Source organism: Alligator sinensis, unplaced genomic scaffold, assembly GCF_000455745.1.
Source record: "Alligator sinensis unplaced genomic scaffold, ASM45574v1 scaffold240_1, whole genome shotgun sequence".
NCBI lineage: Eukaryota > Metazoa > Chordata > Crocodylia > Alligatoridae > Alligator > Alligator sinensis.
In genome coordinates, this window is record NW_005841902.1 from 1,050,599 (window position 1) to 1,062,286 (window position 11,688).

Sequence of the window (11,688 nt, forward strand, 5' to 3'; positions counted from 1 at the left end):
GATTCAGCTTTATAGTTGTAATGTTACTGTCTAACTTATTGTTTTAAAGTGTTTGGCTATGTTGATTGCTGAAAAGACAGAAGCTGAATAACTGTGTGTAAAATAAAGAAAGTAAGACTTTCTATATAGTGTCTTTAAGGTTGAAGGAACTTTGTTACTTTCACTTTTCGATCAGTGTTCCTACATGGAAATAAACTTATTTTGAGAACTAAAATCAAAAAATTTAATGTATGTTATTTGCCAAAGGGCACGGGTATACTTTAAAGGGTCTCTGTTAATTTAACAGAATTAGTTTAGACAAAAATGAGTTTCCAAAATGTGGATTATGGGCAAAACAGCTTCCTCTAAGCACACAATAAAGAACAGTTAGCCAAGATTATGAATGTTTATATGCTCTGTGGGTCTATTTTTGTTTTGTTTTGTTTTTTCTCTGCTTCTCCACATTAAATTCTTGTCAATTAATCTAAATGTCATTTGAGGGTCTACCCTCCCCCTTTTTTTCTGTTGTAACACCTTTCCTTCTCCTATATCTCCCATTCGTTTTCTTCCTCAGTTTCCCCTTTTGGGAGCCACTTAATGGTTATGCTTTACTTACTGTATAATATCTGAAAGATATTACAAAACGTCCCGCTTCTTGCAAGTAACCCAAGACAGAAACTACATTTCAAATTTCTTATTACTGCTGAACACTTTTCTTTTATCTAACATTAATTTTACTCAAAGAAAGCTGGGTATTTTGAACAGACAAATAGATGATGTATAGAAATACTTCCTGAGGTGTTTACAATCAGTTTCTCTCTCTTTCCTTTTTTCAGTCCTGTTTCTCTTCCTTCAACTTTCTGGTTATTAGTTTGATTCTACCAGCGATAACAGCAATGATCACTGCCAGCATGTTAACGTTGGTATCTTTTCTACACTGGTATTCCCATTGGCAATATATACAATTTTCTTAATTTATTCTATATAGTTATAACTATATATAATTTTTAAGGGTGGAAAAAAATCTAGCATAAAGCCAATGTCATGAAAACCAATTAAGATAAACACAGATGGATTGTTGAGGTGGTATAGATTTGTCTAAACTTCCCACTGATCTATAAAATGTACATTTATGTCTTGCTTAAACTGTTAAACTGTAATAAGGTAGGTTGTGAGTTTGGAGAAGAACAGCTATTCTAAAATAACTTTATCTGTAGGCAAACCCTTTATTCTTAAATTATGCAATTCCTTGTACTCTGGCAAGTGCATAATTGCTGTATGATTATTTCTCTATAATTATAAAATGTTCAAATGCATATCTTTCTACTAATGGCTTCAGCCAACCAGGGTAGAGGGATTTACATAATCATTGTATTGTTAATCAGTATACGCTTTTTTTTCTTTAAACCCATACAATGATTATGGAAATTCCTATGATTAAAGCTAATGTCCTAAGAACCCTGGTTATATATGGCCTTCAGAAAAATGTCCATTAGTTCTGACTCTTCTCTTTGCATAAAACAGCCAACTATACAATTAAATTACATTCCTTTGACTCTTATTTGGAAACAGTGAGGAGGGAACACTAAGCCTGACTAAGGAGGATTCAGAGGGGAAGATACTACAAAAGCTGACTTTAGAAGAGCAGACAGGATATGGTGCCTTGCAATTTGAATGGTACACATTGAGCCTTTGTACAAGCAGTAGTATTCCCACATTGTGGAGTTGGCATTTCCTGATCTTTCTGAGCTTTGGCAGATAATTTCCTAAGTAAATTGCTTGCTTTACACTTAAAAAGATTTGCTTTGAAACTACAGAAGTGAGAGAGGGACACAACATTCAGTCAAACACTTTCACATTTAATAAAATTTGATGTTCCTGAGAGTGAGAAGGGTAGTTACATTTGTCACTGTGCCTACCAGAATAGAACTCTCTTTGCTGAGGCCTGTAGCACTACCACAGTGCAACTGTTAATGCATTGTAATTCATTTATTAATTAAAGGCTATTATAAAATAGTTGATCTTTTTGCATACCTTATAGCCCCTCTGGCTTTCAAAACACTCAACAGCAGATTATATGTTGTACTTTATACCGTTGATCTAGAATTCACCATCCATTTTAAGACTGTTAGCATTAAGTTCACGTTAATATATTTTAATTAAGCATTATTTGCATTGGGATACCATATAGTTTCTATTTTCCCTATTATTTGTCCATTCTCTCTGCTCACCTTTATGCAGTCCTGTAAAAAAGTTCTGAGGAATGCATAAAATTTCACTAAAGTAGACCAAGCTTAAGATTCTTCTCACCAGTCAGCCATGAAGCATTTGTCCTGGTCTCCCTAGCATGTTAGGGAAATACTAAGCATGCTCTTTGCTGCCCTAATCTACCATCCTTTAGAGCATGGGTGTCAAATTCATCTGCTCTGTGGGTTAGATGAGTGTTGTGGGACCAGTCCACAAGCCGGATCTAATCCATGGACCACCCACTGTTATATGCCATACCCAGCACCCATGGCACCCACACTACCCTTTCCAAAACCCACACTGCACACAATGCCCATTCAACCCACTCCAGGACCTGCACTGCACATGGTGTGTACCAGCAAGCACTGCATGCAGCTCAGGTCCCAGATCAGTCACTGTGCGCACTGTGGATCCTGGACTGGCAAGGGTAGTCTACTCTGAGATCCAGGGGTAGCACTGGGGGACCAGATGGCAGCTCCACAGACATGTGCTGCATCTTTGAAACCCCTGCTTTAGAGTTCGAATGCAATGTGATTTGGCAGTTTCACAAGTTCTGCCCCTGGGAACAAGGACAAGGTTGGCAACCATATATAACTTTCTGAATGTGGCTGCCTTATGGAGGCAGCTTTGCCCTTGAAGGAAAAAGAGTAACAGCTGCAGTGGAGAAGCTCAGGTGAGCCATGAATTGGGTATAACATCCACAGAGTGTTTATGGCTGGGACAGACACTTTCCAGAATGTTATAAAACATATGTATCTGTATTGCCGTACTAGCCATCAACCCATTTTCTATCTATTCCATCTAGCATGGAGCAAAACAGAAACTTTTGCAGATTTTTTTTCTCTGAGAAGTAAATTAGTAGAAACTTTGTTCTCTGATCAAATATCAAGTATTAAAAGGTATTCAGTTTCCTCATGTTCCTTATGAACTTAAGAGTAAAAAAAATCTGAGAAAGATATTTGAGAAACGTCACTTAGAAGTCATGTCTCCTATCATATTTTTATTGTGTCAGTTATAGCTGCCAAGAGATCCTCCTGTCACATTTCAAATGTATGTCTTCTGCAAGCATACAACTCAAAGAAGTAGGATAACACCTTATGTCAGGACTTACTATTACCAGCTTTTTATGCCTTTTGTAGTCCAGAGAATGTAATGGCTTCAGGTTAACAAGGTTCTTTGGGTAAAAATGTGATACCTTTTATTAGACCAACTAAATAATTGGAAAAATTGTTATTTGCAAGTTTTCAGGTACAAAACCTTCTTCAGGCAGAGGGAGAGTCTACAGTAGACTCCCTCTACCCGAAGAAGGGTGTTTGTACCCAAAATCTTGCAAAGAACAATTTTTCCAACTATTTAGTTGATGTAATAAAAGATATCATATTTACCCAAAGACACTTGTCTGCCTAGGTTGTAGCTGTGTTGGTCTAAGGACAAATACCCCCCAGTGACTTCAGGTTGTAACTTTCCATTATTAGAGCTGCAGAGGACCTAGTCTTTTCAAGGTTTTTTTTTTATGTACAAAATAGCCATGTACTTCAATGGAAGATCTACAAATGGAGCAGTTCCAGGGTGGAAGTCTGAAATCGTACTGTTTTGTTATTTATTACTTATATTATGCCTCCATTGTGCTAGACAGTCCTGCAAATGCCTGTGTAAGCAGATGCTCAAGAGATGATTTTGTGGTGTGCTGCTGACTTTATCATATCTTTTAGTATTTTAAAATGTTGCTTATATTTCTTCTTTAAACGCTAAAGAAAGCCACTTAACATTGCCTGATCTGTGTATCTGGATTATAAAAAAACAAAACAAAACTGAGTAAAGCTCAGAACACCATTATGTAAACTTAAATGAATCTCTTATCATTTTACTTAAATTTACATGATCACAGGCTTTTCTAAAGCCTGAGTGAGGCATGAGAGAAACAAATAATAGTGTTTATATAACAGCATAAAAGCACATGCTGTTTAACAAATAGTGAAAGGTACACAGAATGAATAAGTGGTGTCCCCCAAATACTTTGTAAAATCAGCTATTTCTTATGCTTGAAGAGAGTCCAGAAGGTCACTTTACACACTACATCTTGCCGTTTGCCCACACAGAAGAAAACAACATTCAGTTTTACAGATGAGCACTAATAGGGTAAAAATACAGAATTGTTTAGAAGTACATTCAAAATAAACATGGTTTGCTCCACTGATATTCATAGTTTGTGTCCCCAAGAATTTCTGACTACTGATTATTTTTTAACCCTGGTTGTTTCATCATTTTTAGCATGACTGATTATCTGTCTAAAGCTTTGAATTGAAAGCATATTGTTATTCAGCATTCATCTTTTCTTAGTCTCTTATTTAAAGTTACAGTTATCCAGTCAAACAATAGAAGCAATGCCATGTGACTTAGCTAGCCAATAGCAAAAGAACAATTAGCAGAAAATAAAGTGACAGTTCTATATTTCACAAATCACAGACTGAAATTTGTTCACACAAACTATGCAGCTTTCTGCTTAAAAACTGATAGCACAAATCTGTCCCCTTGTTTTTCACAGGTTTTAGTGGTATTTTTTCCTCTGGCAGTTTTTGAGATATGGGCCTGTCAAGCTATATAATGTTGAGGATTGCCAACTGCAGTTGAAATCAAAGAGCTCTTTCACTGTATACAAATTACCACCAGAAAGACTTCTGTCACAAACCACAATATTGCAAGATACATGTTGTCATTTCTCTGATCAAGAAACTATATATACACCAGTACTTAGGTTGCCTTTCACAGTCAGCCTGCACTGATTTAAACCATTTGAGGTTTCTCCATCTCAGCCCCTAAGGACTGTGATGCAGTCTTATGACCTATTGGACATGAGGATTCATTTCTGTTGTCACATTTTACTATAATTAACTGCTGAACGTCATTGATAGCAAGGCTGAAACTCCTGATTGAAAAAGCAGTGTAGCCTTTCCAGGCAGTGCTTAATCTTGTGCTGTCAAGACATGACACTCATATTTATAAATAAAACACTTACAACATCTCTTCTACTTCCATGGTTTTGGGTCCCATACCCTTCCCCAGCCTCCTTCCCAGCCTTCTTTCCCTTTCAATTGCCCCTCAGAAACTTTCAAATATATGAGAGTCCAAAGACTTGTACCAAAAACCTGGTCACCCTATTTCTAAACAAGAGAAGCGAGCAAATTCCTGTTTTCTTTTCCTGCTAGAACTGCTGCAATCTCTTGATCGATTTGATAAGCCTGAAGGATTTTGAGCCAGCATCCATCCCATTACACAATGTATTCAGGATAGGAGATCCCTTAATAAGTTCAGACCATTCCATCAAGTATCTAATAGTCCCAGGTCTTGATTTATGGCTCAGTCCAGTCCTATTGACTTCAATAGGAGTTAGATCAGGCCCTCAGGATTAGGTAAATTAAATCATTCTTGAGCAAATGTTAACACAAATTCTGTCCAGTCTCAGACAGTATATCCTCCTTTCTTCTCACAAATCTGTTTTCTCCTCTCCTGTTGCTCCCTACTTCCCCCCAGTCCAAACCAAAGATCCAAATGCATTATATTCTCACTTCACCCAATTTAATCTACATGTTCATATGTGCTGGACCTGTAAGAAACCTATTTCATTGTGAAATCTGGCTTAAAAATGTGAACCAGTTGGAAATAAAAGAGATTTAGTATTAAAATACAGGAGGAGGAGTATGAAAAATACACTGTATGCAAATGTAGTGGGAATAATCAGATGAGACATTTAGGCTGCAGCAGCCAGTCCCGGTGGAGGATGAAGCTGCGTATATCTCGCCAACCTGAGTCTTCAGATCTAGGCCAGATTCTTAAATTTGCTAGTGAGGCTCCTTCAAGCGTATCCCCAGTAACTGCTGTCAGGCCCAATAGAAGGCAAATGCTTCAGAATGGCCTCTGAGGTTAGGTATAGACATTCAGAAAGCCTAAGGCAGAATCAATCTAAGTTACATGGTTTTCTGTAAGCAGCGTAGTTTAGATAGGTAGTGAACAGATTTCGGTGGTGAACCGGTAGCGAACCACACATTTGCCCTTTGGTGGGGTGGGGTGAAAAAGAGGAAGGCAAATCTTAGACTGGGTTCTGGCATTTTTAAACCAGTCTATGTGTGCGGAACTGTTGTCACAGGTATAGACCAGTTGTGTGCCAAATTTCTGTTCTGTTATGGGTATAGACTAGGGGTGCGTTGCCCTGTGGGGTCAGGCCAATGCTCAGGATCTCAATATCGCGCTGTTAGACAGGAGGGGGTGGTATACAGTTGCACATACACACGTATTACCAATTCAAGCACATACACACCCTAATGATAATGACATGAAATCATAAACAATACACAAATAGGTTAAACACTGACTCAGGTGACAGTGCGTGTGTGTTGGTGCCTGTGGTACCTATGCTTGGGGTACTTGGTAACTAAAGAGCAAGTGGCAGAGATTAGGGAAAAGGAAGTGGGGATGAGGCAATAGCAAAGAAACAGGGGTTTGCAGGCAGAGAGGAGCTCAGGACAGCTGGAGCCACAGGAGCATAGGACAGGTGTTGGAGGTGGCGGTGAGCCAGAAGCAGGAAAGGGAGAAATTAGACAGCAGTTAGAGGGGCAAGGAGTAGAGATTGGAGCAGAGCCCAAACCATAGTAAAGCAAAACCCAACTCAGGAGTCCAAATAACACTTTTATTAAATGAACACTGTACTGTACAGCTTGGTTCCCACACACACACACACACACACACACACACACACACACACACACACACAATGGCAGCAGGAGAAAGACTCAGTGGAAGGGTTGGAGTCCAGGTAGGGAAGAGAAACAGAGTCCAAGTCCTTGGTTGAAGAGGGGGTGGGGGTGATAGCTACCTATCCAGGCTGGGAGGGGGGGTCCTCGATGGCTAGTAAGGGTCTTTCTCCAGCAGGTGTTGTCCGGCGGGGTGGAGAGGGGGTTGCTGGCAGGGCCTCAGGTTCGATAGTCAGCATGATGTGGAACAGGTCTGGTCCAGATGAAGAGGGCATCCCCAGGAGTCAATCTTCACTACCCCTTTTTATGGGGTAGACTACCTATGATCCCCTATGGGGAGGGCCTGTCCAGGCAAGGTCAGCCCTGTTCCAGAGGGTTCCAGATGTTCATACTGAGCATGTGCAGCCTTGGCACAATGGTGGTTTGCCTCATCTTTTGTTTCTTGAATGCAGAGGGTGGTTCCAATGGCTGGGGTGTAGCAAAACCCCCAGTTTTTCTTTTTTTTATTTTAAAATGCATTCCCTCCCCTTTCCCAACCATTTCTGACTTTTCTCTCGCTCCCTATTCCCTATCGATAAGTATAAGTGAGCTCAAACTTAGGATAAGCTTTAAACATTTTTATTTTGGTAGCAAATTTTTGGTTTTGGATATCCATTGTTTTATATCGTATAATTATTAGGTTTGTATTAATTTTTACTGTTGTATATTGTATTATTATCATTTTCATATTGATTTTAACTATTTCATAGGGATATTGTATGGTTTAGGCCTGTGTTTTTAGGTGAACCAAAGTCATGTCAAGTTTCCATTTTATATGTCAAGCCTCCATCTTGTGTCCTCTGCCTGGGCATCCCATGTTGCAATAATATGATTCATTGTACCCCTCCGATGTAAATTGGTTCCCCGATGAATGAGAATGATTGGGAATGATTGAAATACAATGGTAGCACGCCTCTACTAAATGGCCTGTAATGACTGGGCCATCACCTCACATTGATTCACCCAGGAACCATGGACCTCACCCAGGAACAGAATCAAGACCAGCATTTGAAAAACAGAAGACCCTGCAGAACCAACAACTCTACCATTGTACCCCACCATTACAAACACCTGAAATTGCACATCGCTGCATGGAGCACACATGCTCAGTACATCAGGGGCTGACCCTTGCCTGGGCATGCCTCCTGTCACTAGGGTCACACACGGTCTGCCCCTATAAAAAGGGGCAGTGAAGACAGACCCAGTGGGAACACCATTTCCATCCAGACCAAACCAGCTTCACGTCACCTATCCACCCCAGAGGCCCTGCCGGCAACCCCCTCTGGACAACAGCGAGCTGAAGGAGACCCCGACTGGCCATTGAGGATCAACTTCCAGCCTGGGATAGGTAGAGATTACCTGCACACCTCCTCCTACAATTTGGACTCTCTCTTACTCTCTCTCTCTCTCTCTCCCCTCCTGGACTTCAGTGGACTTCAACCCCTACACCAAGCCTCTCTAACCCCTGCTGCCATTGTGTGGGTGTGGGTGCAAGGGAACCGATTTGGCATTTTGTCCCCATCTCCCCTGTTCACTAAAACCACTGTCATTTGCAACTCCGAGCTGGGTCATGTTTTACTGAATCCCAGTCCCTTCCTTATCTTAAATTCTAGCCTCATTCTCTCTCTCTCAATTCCAGCCCCCACCCCTCTCCACTAGTTTCCCAATCTCCTCTCAATTCCTACTGCCACTTTTCCTGTGATTTTCTGCTGTCCGTCTCTCTGGTTTCAGGCTCCCCCCCCCGCAGCTTCCCAGACTTCTCTAGCTGCCCCGGAGCCATCCTCTGGCTTCCCCACACCCAGAGCCCCTCTTTAACGCCCACACTCTCTCTCTTAGTCCCACTTTCCCTCTCCAGCACCTACCTTTTCAACTCCCCTGTAGCTCTGACTCCAGTCCCAGACTCTGTGCCAGCATGCTTCCCTGTTCTGCAGGCTTTGGCCATTGTCTTTTAATCAATTAAGATCAATTAACCTAAAGCTACCCCCAAGCCTCAGTTCTTCAGCCCAGGCCCCTGCAGTCTACTAGTTCTAATCCCAGTCCTGGTAACTTTAAATCCTTACACTTTTACTTTCTTACCTTAACCTTTCCCCAGGTATCCCAAGTACACCAAGCATATACATACATACACACACATCACAACACCCAACTTAGGAACTCACCTGTGTGTATGTGTAGGTGGGTGGTATGTGTGAATTAGTAAATACACATATATACATATCATTTTGTGTGTGTGTGTGTGTGTGTGTATTAGTAATCCACGTATGTGTAGTGGATGTGCAGGTGTTGGTAACTGGTAACTAATTCTGTCTAAATTTGGTGTGTGTGCAGCATGTATGGGCTTAAACTGGTGATAAGTGTGCATGAACCTAGACTAATTATTTTAAACGTGTGTGTATCTAAGCTGTTAGTGTGAGTGTGTATGCACCTAGTGAGTGTATGTGTGCTTAATTGATTTTTGTGTGTGTGTATGCAATTGTACACCACACCCTCCTGTCTAACAGCACAATATTGAAATCCTGAGCGTTGGCCTGACCCCTCAGGGCAACAGGGTCATTGGTCCAAGTATTGTTTTTGATGGTGGGGTGATTTAGTAGGGGGTCCTGCTATCATTGTGTTTCATTCATCCATTCACTCTTTTGTTTCAGACATTCAAGGAAAACCAATTTACATAGGAGGGGTAGGTATGAGTCGTAGTTGCAACATACTGTGTAGGGCAGGGGACACAAGGTGGCTTGACATACAAAATAGAAACTTGACATTACTTTACAGACACAGGCCTAGACCATACAGTATTAATATGAAACAATAAAAAAAATCAATGCAAAAAATTATAGGAATACAAAATAATACCATATAAAGCAGTAAAAATCAATATAAACATAACAGAACACTATTTACAATATAAAAAGGGACTTATTACAATGATAGCATACAAGAACTTAGCTTAGCTTACCTAGCACTACTTGTAATCACTTATAAGGAATAGAGAGGGCAGAGAGAAAGTCATAAATGGTTAGGGGAAGGGGAGGGAATGTATTTCAAAATTTAAAAAAAAAGAAAAACTGGGGGTTTTGCTATAGGTGTGCGAAGCAGGCCCTATTCAATTCAGATTCGGATTCAGCCCAAATCGGGGACAGTGATTCAATTAATTAATTCAGATCACTGTCCCCGATTTGATTCGGCCAAATACAAATCTGAAGATTCGATGCCAATGTGGAGAATCAGCTATTCAGACATAGACACAGCTTTAAAATGTTTTTCTACATACCTCGAGGTACCAGCACAGCTCTTGATCACTGCAATGCTGGGGCACATGGAGCGTCTCACAGGCGTGCGGGGCAGCCCTCCATGTGCTCAGCAGTGAACCTGGAAGTGGACCAGAAGTACTTCCAGGTCTTCCGGGAGTGCGCTGGGGGGCCCCCCTGTACCACCCTGGGTTGGTGATTAGTTGCAGGGGGATCCCGGGTGCCCCCCCAGACCCAAGAGGCACCAGTTGCCAAGCCAGGGAGATGCAGAGGGGGCCCCCAGCATGCTCCCCGGCAGACCTGGAAGTGCTTCTGGTCCACTTCTGGGTCTGCTGCCAAACACGCAGGGGAGCCCCCCATGCTTCTGTGGGACACTCTATGCACCCCAGCATCACAGCACTCATGAGCCCCTGCTACCTAGAGGTATATAGAAAAAACATTTAAAGCTGTGTCTATGTCCGAATCTCCAAATTGATTTGGAGGGTTCTGATTCATTTCGGAGAGATTAAAGAGTCCTCTGATTCAATTTGGATTCAGAGATTCGGCCACCAGATCAGGCCAAGTCTCCACCAGATCAAATCGGGGACTGAAGCTTCACACAGCCCTAGTATAGACCAGTTTTGTATGATGAGGTTTTTTTCCATTACAAATATAGACCAATTTCTGATCACTTATACCACTAAAAGTATAATAGCCATACATGGCCTGAGGATGAACCCAGAGCAGCTTCTCTCATGAATTTGCAGTTTTGGCATGTGCCTGAAGGTTTGGGTGACAAGACATACACAGCTTTGTGCTCACTGGGTCACACCACTGTAGCAATACAGACAGGCCCTTCCTCTAGTCCCTTTTGGCCTTTGTTCTCCCTTTACAGAATGAAAATAACTGTATACCTAGGTCCAGTGTTCTGGACCTACAGCAAAGACTGTGGCCACATCCACATAAATATGGACATTTGGTTCCCCAGGGACAGCTAGCAATGGGACATCTTGGGCCACCTCTAATTGTCCCCAGGGAACACCTATGCCATGGCCACAGCAGCCTTACCTGGGATCCTGGGGTTGCAGCTGCTACAGTCCTGCTGCTCGGTACCTGGCCAGCAGCTGGAGCATGGCTCTGGGTAGCCAGGCTCAAGTTTTAAGCAGTGTGAGTTGCCCCTGTGTGTACTGCTCTGCTGCTTTTTTTTTTACCCCAGATATCCAGGGGTCATATACTGCACAGCTATGCTCATGTGGATGTGGCCTGTGAAGGCAATCAGATACTATTTTATACTATAAATAAAATATTATATAATTCATATGATAAGTAACTATAATGTATTAATGTGTATTCCTAGACAGGCACGCACACACACAAACACCTAAAATAGAACTGGCAATGCCTGATCATAACAATGCAAAAAGTAGGGGAGGAGAGAAGGGGAGAAGGGA